Source organism: Schistocerca serialis, chromosome 12, assembly GCF_023864345.2.
Source record: "Schistocerca serialis cubense isolate TAMUIC-IGC-003099 chromosome 12, iqSchSeri2.2, whole genome shotgun sequence".
NCBI lineage: Eukaryota > Metazoa > Arthropoda > Insecta > Orthoptera > Acrididae > Schistocerca > Schistocerca serialis.
Window position 1 is genome coordinate 124,410,442 of NC_064649.1, and position 22,922 is coordinate 124,433,363.

Genomic DNA, 22,922 nt, shown 5'->3' on the forward strand with positions numbered 1-22,922 from the left:
AACTCACATTAAATGTTTTCTTGAACAGAGATCAGTGCACAATGTTCCGCGTTCCTTGTAGGGGAAACGTAGGAAGTGCGATGAGAAAGGACTCTTAAAATACCATGTCACTGAACTATAACTTAAACATATTGTTGGGACAATCTCTGTTAATATCACATATTTTGTGAAAGCCAAAATTGCTTGATTTTAAGACCTTTATGACTATTGGTAGTTTCAACAGATTCGTGCCGTCATTTTCAGATTGGCATTACACGTACGAAAAGAAAACATGTAAACAGTAATCTGTCCAAGATACAAGCATTATTTGGGATGATCCAAATTTTACAAAATTTTTTACATGTATATGTTCACGTACGTATGTCATTGACATTTTGAGAGCACAGTGTAAATACAGGGTACCCATAAACTAGGTATCCATTTTCATTTTCCAGACGTGCTACAACAAAATAAACATTATATTTATTATTCACTGTTTCAGTTTATTCAAATGTGGCACCTTGGTAGCATAAACTTCGCTCTTGATGAAACCCCAGGCAAAAACGCCCACGGGAGTGAGGTCTGGGGAACGTGCAGCCCACATTTGACCTGCAGCTCTTCCTATCAACCTGTTAGGAAAGGTCTCGTTCAGGTAGTCCTGGACGATGTTTGCATAGTGGGGTGGTGCCCCATCTTGTTGATACGTGATTGTTGTTGTTGTGGTCTTCAGTCCTGAGACTGGTTTGATGCAGCTCTACATGCTACCCTATCCTGTGCAAGTTTCTTCATCTCCCAGTACTTACTGCGACCTACATCCTTCTGAATCTGCTTAGTGTATTCATCTCTTGGTCTCCCTCTATGATTTTTACCCTCCACGCTGCCCTCCAATGCTAAATTTGTGATACCTTGATGCCTCAGAACATGTCCTACCAACCGATCCCTTCTTCTAGTCAAGTTGTGCCACAAACTCCTCTTCTCTCAATTCTGTTCAATACCTCCTCATTAGTTATGTGATCTACCCATCTAATCTTCAGCATTCTTCTATAGCACCACATATCGAAAGCTTCTATTCTCTTCTTGTCCGAAATATTTATCGTCCATGTTTCACTTCCATACATGGCTACACTCCATACAAATACTTTCAGAAACGACTTCCTGACACATCTATAATCGGTGTTAACAAATTTCTCTTCTTCATAAACGCTTTCCTTGCCATTGCCAGTCTACATTTTATATCCTCTCTACTTCGACCATCGTCAGTTATTTTGCTCCCCAAATAGCAAAACTCCTTTACTACTTCAAGTGTCTCATTTCCTAATCTAATTCCCTCAGCATCACCCGACTTAATTCGACTGCATTCCATTATCCTTGTTTTGCTTTTGTTGATGTTCATCTTATATCCTCCTTTCAAGACACTGTCCATTCCGTTCAACTGGTCTTCCAAGTCCTTTGCTGTCTCTGACAGAATTACAATGTCATCGGCGAACCTCAATTATTTTTATTTCTCCTCCATGGATTTTAATGCCTACTCCGAATTTTTCTTATGTTTCCTTTACTGCTTGCTCAATATACAGATTGAATAACATCGGGGAGAGGCTACAACCCTGTCTCACTCCCTTCCCAACCACCGCTTCCCTTTCATGCCCCTCGACTCTTGTAACTGCCATCTGGTTTCAGTACAAATTGTAACTTTCGCTCCCTGTATTTTACCCCTGCTACCTTGAGAACTTGAAAGAGAGTATTCCAGTTAACATTGTCAAAAGCTTTTTCTAAGTCTACAAATGCTAGAAACGTAGGTTTGCCTTTCCTTAATCTTTCTTCTAAGATAAGTCGTAAGGTCAGTATTGTCTCACGTGTTCCAACATTTCTACGGAATCCAAACTGATCTTCCCCGAGGTTGGCTTCTACCAGTTTTTCCGTTCGTCTGTAAAGAATTTGTGTTAGTATTTTGCAGCCGTGACTTACTAAACTGATAGTTCGGTAATTTTCACATCTGTCAACACCTGCTTTCTTTGGGATTGGAATTATTATATTCTTCTTGAAGTCTGAGGGTATTTCGCCTGTCTCGTATATCTTGCTCACCAAATGGTAGATTTTTGTCAGGGCTGGCTCTCCCAAGGCTGTCAGTAGTTCTAATGGAATGTTGTCTACTCCCAGGGCCTTGTTTCGGCTCCGGTCTTTCAGTGTTCCATCAAACTCATAACCATACAGTAAAGCTGCTTGCCATCGGGAAAAATTAGGGCTGTAGTTTCCCCTTGCTTTCAGCCATTCGCAGTACCAGCACAGCAAGGCCATTTTGGTTATTGTTACAAGGCCAGATCAGACTGTTGCCCCTGCAACTACTGAAAAGGCTGCTGTCACTCTTCAGGAACCACATGTTTGTCTGGCCTCTCAACAGATGCCCAGAACATTAATGGGCCCATGCCCATTAATGTTGCTGATTCTTGATGAATAGATTTGATGGTAAGAGAAGAAGAAACAGGGATGGTTCATCACACCATTGCATGCTCCCCACCAGCTGTCCGCGACTGCGTAATTTTTGGCATTCGCAGCTACCCTTCATATCTGAAGGCCGTATTCCCTATCCACAGCCTGGGGACGCGCAACCTGGGGACGTGCTGTGTCGTGGTGCCCACGAGACACGAGGGTGAATTTATTTTTTGAGTCGGTTTAGTTCTCTTCTGTCTTATGGGTTACGTGTTTGAAGCCAACGGCATCTGGCGGTGTTCTTGAGGTATTTGAGGTCTTGTATAAGCGGTGGGAGAGTGTGGAAGTTTGTTTCTGGAAATATGGTCTTTGTGGATGCTTTCCTGTAGGATGTTTTGATTTTGTCTGTGAGTGTACCTATGGCTTCTTCTATTTTTTGGTGTGACGTTAGGTCCAGTGTGGGGCGGATGTTGTTGTTAAGCCATCTTCGGTATTGATCCAAGTTAACTGTAGTTCTGTGTCGTGGTTGAGGTGGTTCGATGGCATTTCCGATATGTCCAATTACCGGTAGGTGATGAGAAGTACAGAAGTAAGGTCGTGAAGTGTTTGGAGGTAGAAGTTCTTGGTAACAAGTATGTCAAGCACGTCCAGTTGGTGACGATGGTTAAAAGGAATGTAGGTAATTTCTTCAGGGACGGTAATCGTCCTTGTAGATTTTATAGTGTTTTCCTGCGTGCATTATTCCTTCGAGCGTTCCATGTCGTGTTTTTTACGTTAAGGTCGCCTCAGAGTAAGACGCGGTTATGGTTGTCAAATATTTGTAGGAGGTCATTCTCATCGAATACTGCCCTGGGGCCGAGGTATGCGGCCACCAGGGTTATTTCGCCTTGTGCTGTTTATATGGTGACTATTGTTGCTTCTAAGGATGTCATTTGAGGTGAGAGTTTTGTGTTGTAGCGGATGTGAGAATGAAGGAAGATGGCAGTTCTGCCTCCCTGTCAGTTTATGCGTTCATTTCGGTGACAGATCATGTTGCGAGGTTTAAAAGATTCTGTTGGATGTAGGTGAGTTTCTGTAAGGAAAAGTATGTCAATTTTGTTGTTTTCTATGAATTTGTTCAGGAGGTCCTTTTTGTTGTGTAGTCCAGCAGCATTGAAATTGCAAAAAGGTAGGTTGTATTTTTTGACTGGTCTAATTTCCATTGGTGGTTCTGAAAAATTTCATGACCTCCACCGACAATAGCCATTATTTTTTATATTAAGTCCGGGATGGCAGATATTGTGAAAGTTGGAATTGAAGAAGTAAATGAGACAGAACCGAAAGCACAAGAACCCCTTCCCATTCATCACCTGGGAAGGACACTATTTGTAGAAGGAACTGATAAGCTCTCTGGTGGCTAAATGGCCAGACTGCAGAGAACAGACACTTTAGGCTCCTTCTTTCACCCTCTGAAAAATAATATCCATATTTTAACGGATGGGACCTGATAAAACTTGTGACATCACTCTCCCTGCACACTACCACTGTCTACTACTAAGCAAGTTAGTATTAAACCTCTCAACACCAATAGTCTTGATGGTAGAAGATACTGCCTCTCAGTTCATTATGGGCTTCCGTCTTAAATGCCAACGAAGATAATTCATGTAATTATTATGAGTCAACCCAGTTCACTAAAAGCAACTAGAAGTCCATTAGAAATTGAAGCCTCCCAGTATAACTCTGCAAGGGGCTTTAGCACGACAATTGTGATGTCTGAAGAAGCATTTCTAGTAAACTATCACATTGGAATTTTGAGTTCCTTTCCTGTGCTGGCAGAAAAATAATTATGAATTACAGATTGGCCCACCTTTTATCATACACAATTATTGTTTTAATTTCCAGACATTTATCACAATAATTGTGGCACCTTCAGTGGTTTATTTCTTTTATTTTCTTTTTATCTACTTTCTGTGTGTCGTGCATCCACCAACCAAAATCAGCCACGTGTCTAAATGAATACACTTGTCTTTCGAGCCATGGCTGATTTTGGTTGGCAGTCTCACACACACACACACACACACACACACACACACACATAATAAATTAAAGAAACTGCTGAGGTGGCCACAGCTATGGTGATACATATTTGGGTATTAAAGCAAAACAATAATTGTATACTTCCAAAGGTGGACCTATATTTATGGCAACTTGGACATTATGAGGGCCCAAAAAATGAAAATTTTGTTTTTCATCGGCTAAAGTCCTGTGATTATAAAAATATATACTTTATACCTCATCATTTTCGTGTTCAAATGCCTTTCTAATGCAGATGCTGCACCTGTTTGTATTAGGTCAGTTGCTAGACAAGGTGTGCAATACACTCAGTACCTTGGTGACGGTTTTAAGTGTTCAGCTTGCTATACCATATCGTGAATCAGAAAAACTTGAATTTATAGGACATACGCCGAAGAGAGTGGGAGCAAGACTTCAGAAACTCTGCAAGGACATGACAGGAAAAGAACTCTCTGATAGTAGAAGAATTGGTAAAAAAGGCAGACTCATGAAATCAGAAATACGGAATGGGGATGTTCATGAGAAACAGCAAAAATGTCTGAGATGAGAAAAGCAATTTGGGCAACTGTTTCACAGAAGATCCACAGCAGTGCCTCTGCCGAAAATAAAACACCTCATGGTGTTAGTATAATATATGTGAAGCACATGGACAAAAACTTACACATGTACATTATGCCAGAAAGTACTTTGGCAGAACTAAAGCCAATATATGGAGATATTTTAAATTTTAAACTCCTGGAAAAATGTTTACATGGCAAAACACAGAATCCAAATGAAAGCTTCAATTGTTTCATTTGGGAATGCTTGCTAAAAACTATTTTTGTTGGCATATCAGCTCTTCAGATAGGTCTGAGAGGACCCAAATATGTTGGACCTAGGCATCAGAAATCCCTAACATGAAAAGTGGGCTGCTACGAGTAGACAGGCAATGTGTTGCTGAAGCAGAAAAAGCTGCTGAGAGCCCGACAAAGGAGTCCACAATAAGAAAAGAAAATCAAGAACGCTATATGAGATGAAAAGGAATTCAGAATCAACAAAATTATGGAGCTGGAATGTTTCGACATGTTATCATTGAGAATAAAATGGTACACACATCTTCTTTCAATCATCATCTCGTCCATTCTTATAAGTATAAAAAGTAAATTTTGTAAGAATGATAATATAGTACTTGGCTACAGAGTGATTCATATTAATCGACCATTTATTAAATGTTTTACCAAGGAGTACGTCACATTTTCTTAAAGAGGGGAAAAACTGACTTATAAAAACACCTTTTTAAAGATATACAAACCAAAATATTGTAAGAAGTTAATAATTAAAAGAATAAATTTATTTTGACCTTTATTTTGGATACTATGGAAGTACAGTGTACCTAAAATAAAAATTGCATGTAATTCAATGTGTAAGATGAAAATCTTTCGTTCCACAGTTTCTAAATTTAGTCACATAGGAGTCACATTACACTAATTGCTTGATTAAATTCTCGTTTCAATATCACTTTTTTGTGTTGTCCTATTTCAAAATAATAGTAAAAAATACAATGACGTCGATGTTACCTTAACTTATTAGTATTTCTAGTAAATGAATATAGCGTAATTCTAGCCAATTAATGTAGCTTAAGAGCATTAATCCACATGTATACACGTGTGTGTAATTCAAAGCATCCCTAAAAATAATTAGACCTATATTGAATAAACACTTTCCTTGACCATATAGGTCAATCGCAGCTGACGATACCAAAACACCAAGGCCTACAGCAAAAACTACGGAAATAGGAATCAGACATATCCCTTGACCACAGCTGACGATACCAAAACACCAATACCTACATATAAAATTACGAAAATTGAAATCGGTTATTTCCCTTGACCAGTGTAGGTCAACCATAACTATTGATACGAAAAGACCAGGGCCTATAACTACGAAAGACAAAACCAAAACACCTCAAAAATTCAAAAGTCAAACATCACTACGTAAATTAAAATAACGTTCAATACCCAATACACAATATATTACAACTCGAGAAAAGTAGACAAAAAAAATTACATACCACCAACGAATTTCGACGCTGCAAAGTAGGTCGGCCGTCTCTCTCTCTCTCTCTCTCTCTCTCTCTCTCTCTCTCTCTCTCTCTCTCTCACACACACACACACACAAACACACACACACACAGGGTGCCATCAAACACAAGACATCTACAAACGCAACCAACTCAGACTCCGCGCTTTAGTGACGTCACACACACACCACCACCCTTCAAAGCAGACGGGTGGAATCGGACGCTTCCGTTGACCCTAAAATCAAACATTTGGGGAAATGCATACTATTTCATTCATGGAAATTGTGGATGTAGTCCTTATTTATGTTTATAAAATCTGTAACATTAAGTATGCATCGATTGGCACACTGGTCTCTCTCACTGCCGAAACTGGAGCGGATGGTATGTCTGCACTGTCGATCTCGCTTATTTCAATTATGCTTTTCATAATAATTATTTTTAGTTTTTTGCACTTTTTAATTCTTTAGTGACCGCAGCTCGGCTAGCCACATAATCTCCAAAGGTTTGGAAAGCATCAATTTCCTGGCCAAGAATTTTTTCTACCTTTTCAATGAGCGTATTACCACTTCCTTTACACTCCTTTCTTTTTCGTTTTTTCCCCTCGTCAGCAACAGGCGTATTTTCTCCTGTAACTATTTCCTCTTCGTGCCAAAAGTAACAAAATTTAATATAACAGCAGGTCAAGGAAGACAAGAGGCGAAGAAATGGAACAATAACTAAGTTTCCATACAGTGTTGATAGACTTCATGGGAAGCATATTGGTCTTGCTACAACCGAAAGATAGTTAAGATTATTAGAATTTAAAACTGTCGCAGCACTTTACTGTTGTCACTGATGAATGAAAAGTAAAGTTCACAATCTGATGTTTTTTTGGAGAATAATGGAGAACAAAAGAAGAACCCCGAATTTCTCGAAGTACGAGATAGATGAACTTCTTGAACTGGTGAGTGCAAATGCATCCGTTCTTGAAAATAAGAAAACCGACGGCTGCAGTTTTTTTTAAATAGAGGTGGAGCCCCTCCACGCCCACACTGGCATGATGGCCAACTCAATAGGTCTACTGCCATCTAAGCATAAGGGTTAGTTTTCACTAAAGTGAGGTAACGCAGGATGGTGGGTACTGCGATGTTTGCTTACGTCTGGTTAAGGTTAACCATTAATACGTGCTCATCTGGAGATAGATTGGGTCGAAGTCGAACGAAGGGTAGCGGTTTGAAGGGCAGAGGAAAAAAAAGGGCCAAGGCAAGAGCCAAAGGGAAAATAACCTCTGCGATAGTTCGGTCGGGTGGTAAGAGCAGTAGCGGATGTTTGCTGCCTGCGATAGGTCGTGCAAGGGGTAGGCTTTGTTAGTAGTGGGTATCATGCATGTCGATACCTTTGTCGTTGTGCGGTGGTGTTTCTCGAAGGCTGCCGCTGGGTGCCGGTGCAGAGCTCTCGTTCAGCGTCAGCAACCTGGAACAGTTAGGTTTATTATCGTTTTTGTGTCCGATAGGTCATATATCGGATGCACAATGTAGGGTGGTGATGGCGAATAGTTTGTGCGTCAGTGCGCGAGCTCGTCGCACAGTGGGTCAGAATCTCAAAAAGCTGGTCAAAATATAAGTAGTTGTTCAATTTGTACCAAACTTAGTAAGTAAGGGTTTACGGAGTTCCTGATTAAGAATATATCAAAAAGTGAAAAAAATTAAATGGCGGACCCAAGATGGCAGGCTCTATGTACACTACTATCATTTTTTACGTATAAAAGTAATTTTTAGGGAATTATCGAGGTTACTGATGATGACAGAGTTCAAAAAATTTAAAAATGGTGGATCCGAGATGGCAGTCAAAATCTATGTCTTTTTATTTATTTATATTTATATATTTTTATTCATATAAAAGTCAGTATTTAGGGGTTATTGTAGTTAATGCTTAAAAAATAAACCAAAAAAGTGGAAAACTCGAAGAAAGGACCAAATATAGGTTACAAGATGGTGTAAAATATTACAAAAAATTATTTCATTTTAATTACAATTATTTTGTTGTGTCGGTATCTGGGCCGACACCGTGAAGTTGAGATGGCTGAAAAGGCAAGCTAGACTAACGCAGACGGGCGTGAAGTACTGGAACAGGATACGTAATTAATGTTAGGAAGAAAAGTACGGAGCAGGTTTAATACTTAACTTTACTTAATCATGGTGGTACATCGATCTTGACGATACACAGGAGACTTTAAGTACAATCACTGTATGGCTAATGGCGCCTTGCTAGTTCGTAGCCATTAACTTAGCTGATGGCTATTCTGTCTCTCGGCTAATGAGAGAGAAAGGCTTCGTACATCTGGTCGGTAGCTAGGTTCTCGTACAACTGGGGCGAGTGCTCTCTCGTATCACGAGACCTGCCTTGGTGGTGGCGCTAGGTTTGCGATTACACAGTGGCGACACGCGGGTCCGACATGTACTAAATGGACCGCGGCCGATTTAAGCTACCACCTAGCAAGTGTGGTGTCTGGCGGTGACACCACATATTTATTTTGTAAATTTTTTATAACTTAATTTACAAGTTTTCATTTTCTTATTCTTTTTCATCTTCTGCTTCAACTGAATCGTCATCATCCTCAAACACTGTTTCCTCATTATCTGCATCTTCATCTGAATCTGAATCTTCATAGTCTTCCGCCACAGGAACTAAGACGGCAACGGCTTTCGGCGACAAACTCTTCAGTTTCTTCGGCGAAGATTTACGTAAGGAAGAAACGTAGGAGTCTGTCGTTGCCAACAATCTCCTGAACACGTCTTCCATAGTCTTAACTCTTGAAAACTTTCGAGAAAAACTTAGGCGATATTGCTTTATCAACTTATTGGTTGATTCCTGAGCATCCTCCGATAGTTGACCGATGGGTAAAATGGCCGAAGAAATAATGTCTGGGCCGTGAATCAACAATCTCTGGACTGCTGTTGGCATGTTGTACCAGGGATATTCTTTCAAGTAGTGCCTGGCAGTTGCTAAGGCGTATGCTCGAAACTTTTCAACGTCGATCTGACGTCCGCTCGAAATCGTCTGCAAAATTATATGGAAAAGGTGGATTAGTTCTTCGGAAACTCCAGTTATCAGCGCTGATGTTGGAGTGTTTTCAAAAAAAAATGTCGAGCGGTGTTTCCGTCATTCGTACTGCCAAACCCTTGTTTCGGCATGTCAATTACAATTCCAAGCTGCTCTTTGAAAGCTTTTTGAAAGTTGGCTTTCAGTATTGCTTTTTCCTCTTTATCTTCTGCTTTACGTGCCTGCCACTTTTTTGTTTTCATTTGGTATGCCAAATGAATACAACATTCAAAACATTGAATCCAGGTGTGCAGAGTTGATGGTCCGTACTGCAGATAATCGGCGGTAACTTGTTTTTTCAAAACATCGTCAATGTTATTAAATTGGGCAGACGTAGCCTTGCAGAGATAGCACCGTTGCGCAGATTTCGTGTTGGTGATAGCATTGCACACTTTACCATCTACCATGGTCCTGCTTAAATTGTATTTAATGGAAATGTCTTTCCCATGAATAACTGTTTCGAATGACTGGAGTTGTTCTATCTGTTTGTCATAATACGCTTTCTCATTTAAAGACGTTTGCTCTGTTTCCTTTGTAAATTCTAACTTCAGTGGTCTGCAAAAGAGGGTTGAAGACGGCTTCGGATTAATCCATAAGATGTTTTCTTCTTTAGTTTCTTCATTTACACCTGCAAGTTTCAGTGGAACAAGCGAAGTGAAAAATAAAGTTGCATCTGAAATACTCGAATCTGAAAACTTCATTTTATGCATGCTTAGCCCGGAGGTTCCGTCAAAGCCCCACTTACAAATAAGGGTCATATTAGACATTTCCGAATCACTCATATGTAAAATATCGTCTCGTTTCAGCAGTAGAACACGTTGATCAGTGTAGTCTAACAAAGTTTGCAACCGTACCTCAGCTTTTGATTCGGTAAAAGTTAGGGTTACGTCTGGAGGGCAGCAAGCTTTTTTTTTGCTACCAAAACAGCTGAATACGATGGATATAGTGTGTTTAAGCCTTTTCCTTTAGCCCCATTTCTCAAATGCTGGTAAGATTCTTTTGACAATTTCAAGTCGAAAAGGAATGCTAGACCTTCATTTGCATCATATGAGGATGGCGATGATGTTGAAAATCGCAAGCCTGCCTTGTATTTTTTCACCTTGGATGGACTTGAGATTGTGACGTCTTTCACAATCTTCGCAGCATCTGGGTGCCCCGAAGATCGAAGACTCATTTTCGCGGCGAACGATAATTCGACAGGACTGAACTTCGTACGAATCTCCTCAGTTCTCCTTCTTTTAGACCTATCAGATAATGTTTCAAATTTTGTGGCAGGTCGGCCTGTTTATTTAGTCACACTAGCAGGTTTCGAATCAATCGGAATATACAGGGTGATTCAAAAATGCATGTAAATATTTCAAGGGTGTATTTGTGAGGTAAATATAAGACAAAAATGTTCTATACAATTTTTTCCATACTTGGCTTATTACAGAGTTATGAACAAAACAGGATAATACATTCAATACAACGTAAGGTATTTAATTCCCAGAGTTCACAGTTTAATTACAGTGCATTTGGACTAACAATGCAAACTGATAAATAAACGTGACGTAACAAACTGAAACAATTCCTCGCGAACACTATTAATTTAGGTCCTGTTGATTGAACTACAGCAATGCACAATTACTAAGGAAAATTGAAGCATTTTACAGACTGTACTGTACTGTACTGTATTTGCACAAATCTTAATGCAATGCATGTTCAAAATGCTGTCCCTGAACTTGCAGACAGACCCGTGCTCGTCGCATCAATGATCTCTGCACATTACACAGTCCGTTCAACTCTCCATGAATAATTTCACAACCACCTTCAATTCTTTGTTGTAGCACTTCTCTGTTCGGTACTGCAGAAGAATACACCAATGTCTTTAGTCGGCCCCATAAATAAAAGTCTAAAGGGTTCAGGTCAGGTGATCTGGCTGGCCAAGCAATTGGTCCTCCGCGACCTATCCATCGATGTGGATACGCAGAATTGAGGTACGCCCTTACGTTGCGGCTGTAATGGGCGGGAGCACCATCGTGCATAAACCACATGGTGGCTCGTGTTGCAAGAGGGACATCCTGTAACAATCCAGGCAATTCTCCCTCCAAAAATTCGCAGTACGCGTGCCCATTCAGCCTTGGAGGCAGAACATGAGGTCCGAGTAAGTAATTCCCCACAATACCACACCAAATGTTTATGGAGAATTGATGTTGATATCCACGCACAATTCTCGCGCCAGGATTCTCGACAGCCCACTGGTGCATATTATGCGAATTGATTACACCCGCACGAGTAAACATGGCCTCATCTGTGAATAATATCCGCCGAATGAACATTGGATCATTCAAATGACGCTCTTGTAACCACTGGCAGAATTGCTGACGGCGAGGATAGTCTTCAGGTGTCAATTCGTGCACTTTTTGCAGGTGAAATGGATGCAACTGTTGTCTCCGAAGCAGCCGCCATACAGTAGATTGTGGAAGTCGTACAGCTGCACTAATTTGTCTCGTACTGATAGATGGATCTTGGTCTACCAGGTCCAAAACATGTTCCTCGACGTTCACTGCATGCTCAAGTGGTCGACCTGAATGTGGCCCAGGACGAATGCCATACTCCCGCATACGTCTGTCCACAGATACAAACGTCTGATGACTTGGTAACCGTCTTCCTGGAAACAGCTCACTGTACCTTCGTCTTGCTGCAAGTGCATTTCCATCTGCTGCACCATACACAAGGTGCATATCAGCATACTCACTGTTTGAGTACATCATGTGCACGAAACCTTTAGCCTTCCGACGATGAATGAACGACAGGACGTACTTTTCCGTTACCAACAACATCAGCGCCATCTTCCGTACAGTAGGAGTAAACATCACGTGCAAACAAAAACAAACACTATTCATGCAGTTTCGAATCAACTGTTGGGAGATACGTATGTGAATTACGTACCAGAATATGGCATCCTGCTGCTTGCACTGCCGTCGTTTTGATACGGACATGACTTTCGTATTTAACGATAACTCTGGAATTAAACGTTTATGGAAAAACATTTATAGAACATTTTTGTCTTATATTTACCTCACAAATACACCCTTAAAATATTTACATGCATTTTTGAATCACCCTGTATACTATTGTATTTAACCAGGTTTCGTTCTTCTTGAAAAAATATCCTTGTTGCCGAGTTGCTTCCTTATACTTGCTTCTTAACTTTGTTAACAAAATCGAAATGGTAGGCCTCATATCATAGGGAATTTTAATCGTATGTCCACTTTTTTCTGTCAACGGCCTTTCCAAATGTTCTATGACCCCCTTCCAAATCATTTGACAAATACACTTTTGTTATTAGAAAAATATCTTTCCTCGAAAAATCCGATTCTGGAATACGCTGGATCAGATGAAACTGAAATTAAAAAAAAAAAATCTGTGTTACACTTTTCGTCATTTTTCTAATTATTTTATTCTTTACAATGCTTCTCCGTGTCGATTGTAATTTAAATTGTACAAATAAAACTCATAATTAATTGATTCTACTGTCATTTTTGAAGATGTCTGAACAATGACATTTTGCAAGTGTCGCTTAAAACGTGGCTCAAAGCCAGAGTCGCAACTAGTCGCAGGATTTGAAGCTTAATTTACCAAGGTAATAATATATACTTGCGTACACAGCGCAAAATAAAGCGGAATGTCGTGGAATTCTTAACTTTTCTAAGCGCATTTTACGATTTTGTCATTCATTTCCCTGTAGTAAGTTAATTGAAATGTAAACGTGCATAATTGATGATTTAATAGTGATATAAGTGTTTTTTCACTAGTACATACCTCCTGGAATACATTCCATATTGAAAGTATTGGTTTCACTTGCACAAAAAAATAACTTCCTTCAACAACACGACTGTTTTTGTAGCCTGGCCAGCTGCGCGCACGCTAACAATGAACTGCCGCATTTGACCTGAGGTATTACCGAACAAATGAACATCTGGTCGTCCGCACAGCCGGCATTCAGTTGTCCCAGCATTGCTGCTGCCAACCTGATAGTCCAAAATCCCCACGTTTAAACTTTTTTTTTACCTTTTTGGCCACGTTTTCAAGATTCTGGCCCACTGTGTGCCGATGTAGAGCTCTCGTTCAGCTTCTGCAACCTGCAACAGTTAGGTTTATTATCGTTTTTGTGTGCGATAGGTCATATATCGGATGCACAGTGTTGGGTGATGGCGAATTGTTTGTGCGTCAATTGGCGAGCTCGTCGGTGTCCCTGCTGTGGCCTGTTGGACATCCACTGTCCAGGTAGCACAGGTTGGTTATCTTCAATGTTGGGGACTCTCTCCTCACGTAACTGTCTTAAAAGTCGAGAAATTTGTGGATCTTCTGGTGGTTCTTCACTGCTTGTACTCCTTGCAATATTATGCGACACAGCTGTACCCACAATTATTGACTTTGTTTTCTGTGGGTTACATCTTTCAGATAATATGAGGAATCTTCTCTTCCACAAGGCATATTTTCTCTCAACAGTGTTTCTGGTTTTAATATGAGACCTGTTATGTCGATGCTCTGCTTCATTTTGCGGATTTATTAGTGAAGTTAACAAGTAGGATCTACATGCATAACCACTATCCCCCAATAAGTGACCTTGTGGTATTTGTTAGTTTTCAAATTGAGTTCTGCGAGTGCAGTTGAGAAAAATGGTACTGTCGTGCACAGAGCCCGGCCATCGAGTGTCAATATCTCTTATTAACAAATTGTGATCACTAATGGTTTGGCAATTAAAGGAAAAATATGTCTTCCTATTGCGGAAAAGTTTCGCATTGTGTCCTCCAGGAGACTGAATTCTATCGTACAATCCAAGATACCAGGAACACTAGGAAATCGGTCCAATTGACTAAAATCATACATCACAGAGCGCACTTCTTCTCTTGTAGGAAATTTTGTAAAGCGAGGAGACATTGATGCTATGATGTCCGATACATCACTTTTTCGTTGTGCTGTTGTACGATGTACATTACTGTTGTCCCCATTAAGAATGTTGAATGCACGTGTTGCATATTCCCTTAAAGTAATCAAAAGTCTGTTCATCAGCGAAATAGGGCTATTCTGATCAGTAGGAAATTCTAACCTATCATTAATTTGGTTTAATAACCACCACACTGCTTCTTTTGACAGATGAAATCTCTCTCCAAACTTCCTGTCACCATAATCTTCCAAAGGGTTTCCCCTTTCCACAATCACTCCAACACCGTTTCGGCCACGATTTAAATAGTCAAGGTACAACTATTCTTCCTCAGTGCCATTCAAATATCAAAACGCGCCGCCATCTTAATAGCGTATGCTTCTAAAACCGCGGTTTTGTCGAGAAAACCGGGAGAGAGATTCCCTCGTTTAACTTAGATCGATGTTGGTGCACTAGAATTTTGCATTGAACTGTATTATATATCGACTTAACCGCGGTTAACTATTAATCGAGATTGGTGCACTCGGCCATAAGTGTTATAAGAAGCCTTTAAAATGTAAGAACCCACCCAAATCATCATTTCTACAAATATTTAGGCAACAGACTGTGGTGTCAAAACATAATTCTTATATTTGTAGATTCTCAAATATCTCAAGGGGAATAAATAAATTATTAGGTGAGTACATTATCACAGTGTTTAGCAGTTAATTCGTTTGCATAATACAGACAGGTGGTAAGTCGTAAAATTGAAACCTCATAATGACGAGTAACCTACCCGACTTTACGACCCCAGCAAGGAGTTACAGTAAACAAACAAGGAATCACAGATTAACTTTAAAGCTACTTATCTTTGTTGATAGCGAAGATACTCTCAGAGGTTGTGGCAACACTACTTTCTAGAGATTTCATTGCAGAAAAATAGGGCCACCGAGAATCCGAAACTATTCTAGGAGAGCCACTTTTTGTTTTCTGCAGTTCCCTAACTTGTTAAGAAAACTGTGTCTTCAAGTTATGCCACTTCTACATCTACACGGATACTCTGCAAATCACATTTAAGTGCCTGGCAGAGGGTTCATCGAACCACCTTCACAATTCTCTATTACTCCAATCTCATATAGCGCGCGGAGAGAATAAACACCTATATCTTTCTGTACAAGTTCTGATTTCCCTTATTTTATCATGGTGATCGTTCCTCCCCATGTAGGTCCGTGTCAACAAAATATTTTCGCATTCGGAGGAGAAAGTTGGTGATTGGAATTTCGTGAGAAAATTCCGTCGCAACGAAAAACGCCTTTCTTTTAAACATTTCCAGCCCAAATCCTGTACCATTTCTGTGATACTCTCTCCCATATTTCGCTATAATACAAAACTTGCTGCCTTTCTTTGAACTTTTTCGATGCACTCCGTCAGTCCTATCTGGTAAGGATCCCACACCGCACAGCAGAATTCTAAAAGAGGACGCACAAGCGTAGTGTAGGCAGTCTCCTTAGTAGGTCTGTTACATTTTCTAAGTGTCCTGCCAATAAAACGCAGCCTTTGGTTAGCCGTCCCCACAGCATTTTCTGTGTGTTCCTTCCAATTTAAGTTGTTCGTAATTGTAATACCTAGGTATTTAGTTGAATTCACGGCTTTTACATTAGACTGATTTATCGTGTAACTGAAGTTTGAGTTCCTTCTAGCACTAGTGTGGATGACCTTACACTTTCCGTTATTCATGGTCAACTGCCACTTTTCGCACCATTCAGATATTTTTCCTACATCGTTTTGTAGTTTGTTTTGATCTTCTGATGACTTTATTAGTCGATAAACGACAGCGTCATCTGCAAACAACCAAAGACAGCTACTGAGATTGTCTCCCAAATCGTTGATATAGATAAGGAACAGCAAAGGACCTATAACACTATTCCAGCCGTCTTTATTCCGAATGAATAACACATACATAAATAAATAAACATGGTACATTAGCTATATAGGTGTTGTGTACCTCGCCAATGTCCATCACCGGAGTGGGGACTTACAGGGCGAACACCATAGCTAAACTAATGTATATAGAAAGGAAGAAAACACAAATATAAAAGAAAATTAAAGACAGAGAAGAATAAAGACGGAATTCCTCCTGATGATAGGCCCCAGGAGTCAGGGCAGCCTTGGCGCCGTCATTCGCTCGTAGATCCGGTAACTTGTGCAGCAGCTCCGCAGTACTCTGGTGCTGAGTACCGCCAGTTCTCGGGGTCGAAAGCCTAGCTCGGAGAGGTCCCTCGCCGACGCTGGAGACCATGTGCCCCTCCAATTCAACGTTGCGGTGGACACAGTCACCACGTCGACGTCACGGTGCAGGTTGGAGATGGCACGCCTGATGGACGGCGTGTCGTAGTAGACCGCCTTCTGTGAGTGACACCAGTCGAGTCGAAGATGGTCTCCGACTACCTGGGCGTCGATCACGCGGGCGATGCCGTCTTTAACCGCTACTTACTCTGGCCAGTTCACCTGAAGCGATCTGTCTACATAAAGACTTTCACAGTACTCCTGCCGGGAGTTTCTAAAGTTTGCCGATGTATTTCGCCTGTAGACGAGGCATTTGGCTATTTCTAGCCGTCTTTATTCCATAGAATAATACAATACATAAGTACACTTGTAAAGTACTGAGAGGCACCCACTTGCCTTTCTCATACTGTGGCATCAAGCAGTCAGGCCTGCAAGATGAGTGGTTTGCCAAGCGAGTGGATTCTTCCTTAATTTATCGAGCAACATGAATTCTCGTATCTTACTATTTAGTTACAAATTATCCTCCTGTATGAATAATACGCAACGGAAACACGCATCTTACTATCAGTGATTTATAGAACTCTGACTGTACACTACGCACTGGCAATACCACATTTACCTTTTGTCTTTGATTTAACGGCTTTTATATAAATTCGGGACATTACGATAACATACAATTTAATGAAAAAGGCCACCAATCCCTTTCTTTTCACTATTTGATTTATTCCTAAACACACAAATTCTACAACCTACAACAAAATCACATGAGAAATTCCGCCCAGTGGGCATGGCTTTACGTTAGTGAATCTCTATACTATGGTCTCGTAATCTATTTACCGCAACAGTGCACTCCCTGGATCGGATGGTGGATCTTTTATTATACCTCACACTTCGCCTCTCACAATAATCCTCACGAAACTTTCCTCGAGATCGAGCGATACAGAAGGAACAGGCATACCCACAAATCTTTCGAAACTACCTTGCTACTCCCATGCAAAACACACATACCCAAATTACAAGACATACACAACACAACAATATGAAATATTACACAAAGAACGGTTACAAGTTCATCACTTTCCGCTTTCCCACTTCAATCAATATTTATCCCAGTTTCACACGACACTGCCCCACTTTGTAATTCTACTTTCCTACTGTGAACTCTGGAGATAAACGCACGTCTTCCTGTGCAATGCAAGCCAAGTGGCGTTGCTGGAAAAACGGCCGACTCACCTTGATTCTCTATCAGAGTTTAAATTCAGCGTCACACGGAATGATATTTCTTAAATACTTCAACTTATGATACACACGCTATTTCTTAAATATTTCAGCTTATTGTACACACGCTATTAATTCTTAAATATTTCAGCTTAAGCTCACGGAAGTATCTCAACTTATAACTACACGTGGGCTCTTTGTGACCGTTGGTTTACTACAATCCCCTTAAAATTACCTGCCTCACTTTGTAATTTTCCCCACAAAAGGTCCTGTGAAAGAGAAATTATTAATTCTAACTACTCTTAAATATTCCACATCCATACCATGCCACCACTCTTTCGTTACGGAGCACAACAAAAAAACAGGTCTTTACAGCAGAAGGTTCAGCGGCAGAGTAGCTGAAACATGGCCGTATTCCGATTCTCTCGCACCTCTCTCGAAGTGGGAGAAGCACCTTGCTACCTTATTGGTCAGCCACATTTCAGACGCTCAAAGCTCTGGTAACTTCCATCTCTTTGGTCTCACCAAAGGTAGCCAAAGGATCGACTCAAAGATGATCATATATTCTGATTCACTATCTGTGGTTAGCAGACGACCATACATTCATTCCTTTCACAGATCTCACCAAACTGGATGTAGGGGTTTATTTTGAGGGAGTGCACATGTGATCAATTAAATAAATAAATTGTCATTCTTTCCCACACTGTTATCCGGCTTCGCTGTATTAGTTGAAATTGAGTTACTTTTACACAAAAAATGTGTTGTTCTGACAAGAATTTCGTACCTATTTTCAATGTTGGGCGGTACTGTACCCTTTCAGTACAAAGATGGTGCGTACTACACCAGTGTCCACCACCGAAGTGGGGACTAACAGGGCGAACACCGACTTATGTATTAAGGAAGAAAACACAAATAAACAGAAAGACAAAAAGAACAAAGGAACAAAGACGGGTTCTTCCTCCTGTGGATAGGCCCCAGCAGTCAAGGCGAGGAGAATATCCAGCAGCCTATCCGACGCCGACTCGTTACATCAGCCTAGGTGCCGTCATACGCTCGTAGATTCTGTAACTCTTGCAGCAGCTCTGCAGTACGCGGGTGCTCAGTACCGCCAGTTCTCGGGGTCGGAAGCCTAAGGCGGCGAGGTCACTCGCCGACGCTGGAGACCATACACCCCTCCAGTTCAACGTCGCGATGGACACAGTCACCTCCTCAACGTCACGGTGCAGGTTGGAGATGGCACGCCTGATGGACGGCGTGTCGTAGTAGGCTGCCTTCTGTGAGTGACACCAGTCGAGTCGAAGATGGTCTCCGACTACCTGGGCGTCGATCACGCGGGCGATGCCGTCTTTAACCGCTACTTACTCTGGCCAGTTCACCTGAAGCGATCTGTCTACATAAAGACTTTCACAGTACTCCTGCCGGGAGTTTCTAAAGTTTGCCGATGTATTTCGCCTGTAGACGAGGCATTTGGCTATTTCTAGCCGTCTTTATTCCATAGAATAATACAATACATAAGTACACTTGTAAAGTACAAAGATGGTGCGTACTACGCCAGTGTCCACCACCGAAGTGGGGACTTACAGGGCGAACACCGACTTATGTATTAAGGAAGAAAACACAAACACATCTGTCAACACCTGCTTTCTTTGGGATTGGAATTATTATATTCTTCTTGACGTCTGAGGTTATTTCGCCTGTCTCCTACATCTTGCTCACTAGATGGTAGAGTTTTGTTAGGCCTGGCTCTCCCAAGGCCGTTATTAGTTCGAATGGAATGTTGTCTACTCCCGGGGCCTTGTTTCGACTTAGGTCTTTCAGTGCTCTGTCAAACTCTTCACGAAGTATCATATCTCCCTTTCATCTTCATCTACATCCTCTTCCATTTCCATAATATTGTCCTCAAGAACATCGCCCTTGTATAGACCCCCTGTACACTCATTCCACCTTTTTGCTTTCCCTTCTTCGCTTAGGACTGGGTTTCCATCTGAGCTCTTGATATTCATACAAGTGGCTCTCTTTTCTCCAAAGGTCTCTTAACTTTCCTGTAGGCAGTATCTATCTTACCCCTATTGAGATAAGCCTCTACATCCTGCCATTTGTCCTCTAGCCTTGCATGCTTAGCCATTTTGCACTTCCTGTCGATCTCATTTTTGAGACGTTTGTATTCCTTTTTGCCTGCTTCTTTTACTGCATTTTTGTATTTTCTCCTTTTATCAATTAAATTCAATATCTCTTCTTTTACCCAAGGATTTCTATTAGCCCTCGTCTTTTTACCTACTTGATCCTCCGTTGCCCATTCTTTTTCTACTGTATTTCTTTCCCCCATTCTTGTTAATCGTTCCCTAATGCTCTCCCGGAAACACTCTAAAACCTCTGGTTCTTTCAGATTATCCAAGTCCCATCTCCTCAAATTCCCACCTTTTTGCAGTCTCTCCAGCTATAATCTACAGTTCTCATAACCAATAGATTGTGGTCCAGGTCCACATCTTCCCCTGGAAATGTCTTATAATTTTGAATCTGGTTCCTTTGAACCAAGTGTTTTCGTCTCCCTTCACTACCTGAATAATTTTTTATTTCATCATACATTTCTTCATTTTCTTCATTATCTGCAGAGCTAGTTGGCATATAGACTTGTACTACTGTCGTAGGCGTGGGCTTCGTGTCTATCTTGGCCACAACAGTGTGTTCGCTTTGCTGTTTGTAGTAGCTTACCCGCATTCCTATTGTTTTATTCGTTATTAAACCTACTCCTGCATTACCCCTATTTGATTTTGTATTTATAACCCTGTATTCACCTGACCAGAAGTCTTGTTCCTCCTGCCACCGAACTTCACTAATTCCCACTATATCTAACTTTAACTTATCCATTTCCCTTTTTAAATTTTCTAACCTACCTTCCCAATTAAGGGATCTGACATTCAACGCTCCGATCCGTAGAACGCCAGTTTTCTTTCTCCTGATAACAACGTCCCCCTGAGTAGTCCCCGCTCGGAGATCCTAACGGGGGACTATTTTATCTGCGGAATATTTTACCTAAGAGGACGCCATGGTCATTTAACCATACAGTAAAGCTGCATGCCCTCGGGAAAAATTATGGCTGTAGTTTCCCCTTGTTCAGCCGTTTGCAGTACCAGCACAGCAAGGCCGTTTTGGTTAGTGTTAAAAGGCCAATCAGTCAATCATCCAGACTGTTGCCCCTGCAACTACTGAAAAGACTGCTGCCCCTCTTCAGGAACTACACGTTTGTCTGGCCTCTTCAACAGATAGCCCTCCGTTGTGGTTGCACCTACGGTACGGCCACCTGTATCGCTGAGGCAAACCTGCCCGCCAACGGCAACGTCTATTGTTTAAGGGGGAGGGGGGGATAATGGAAGTAAAATACATAATATTCATAATAATAACAAAAAGGCATAAGTAACACAAGAAACATATTAAAAACATAGGAATTGAGTGATGTATATAATAGGATGGTGTGTGAGAAGGTTATGTATATGAGAAGTATAATTGAAATGTAATTTATGGTTTTTTTATGGTTAATTTTTTTTTTTTTAGAATTTACACTAAGTATCAAGGGTAATTTTCTTCATCGTTATACATTTGTTTCGGTGATCTGTTGTATATATCAGATTCCGAGCGTAGCTGTTTTTACAATGTTTTTATGTTAGCAGTATACATTTATAGGTGGTGGTGTCTCTTCCTTGGGTATTTTCAATTTTGGTTGACGTTTTTGTTTGTTAATTTATCCTGACAGGGGTTACGGTGTTTGGTGTTGTTTAGATTGTTTGGTTGGTTGGTCTGTTTTTTCTCTTCCATTTGTGGTGAGAGTATCCTCCATGTCCGGCCTGGTGTGGAGTATGTGTTTTCCGTATCTCGCCATGAGTTTGGCCGTTCTGGTTTGTAGTGGTTCTATGCCTGAGATTGTGTATACCTCATTGCTGGGGGTTGTGGGTGGTAGCTAGGCGATTCATCTCAGAAAAGCTACACTCGTCACGAAATTTTCAATAAGTTGTTAAACATCGACACACGTTAGCATAAATGTTCTGCAATCGCAAAAACTGGCTACAACTCCCTTTATTAGCTTTCTCGGCGGTTGCTGTTTAAAACTATGCACCACGTGGCGGATCGTAACGGAAATCTCGAACGGAAAAGATTATTCTTTCATCGGATAAATTGAACAAAAAACAATAAATAGTTCTTAATTAAGCAATCCGGAAAAAGCTTCTGATAAATAAATTGGTAACGTTAAACATATTTAAACATTCAAATACCTTTGCCCTGATTTCGACGCAGCATTCTGAAGGAACGTCTGGTCGCTTAGCTGTCTTCCAAAAAACTCCCCGTAACCGTTGCGCGGCTCTTTCTCCCGAGCAGCGCGAGATGGTGGGGGAAGCCCATGACCAACCTCTGCTAAGAAAACATTTTTTTAGACTTTCGCACCTCTGGTCGAACCCTCCTGTTCCTGCTCTTTGCCTTCCACTGACTGTGTTAAAGTTGGTAGAAGATTCTGAGACCCACTACATCTCTGGTTCGTCTGCTACCACATTCAAAACATTCACACCTGACCACGTACTTCAAGGAGAGGTGCGGAAATGTAAATAGGGACACAGGACGTGCATAATGTAATGAGAATAAAAGACTTTGATCCATAATTGTTTCTACATGCATGTAATTTGGGGCTGAGATTATTTCACTATTCATTAATTACGTAAACTAATTGAATTTACACTGGTAATGTCTTATCAGCTGATAGCAACATATTATAACACTGGACCTATTGTGATGTTACAAAGTGTTCTGTACCTATGTAGCTTTCTGGGTCCCATGCCTCTGTGGTGGTGACATGAAGTGTGTTTATTATTTGTGTTGCAATCATTCCCCTCTCAAGGATCTTTTTGGATGCACGGTTGATGG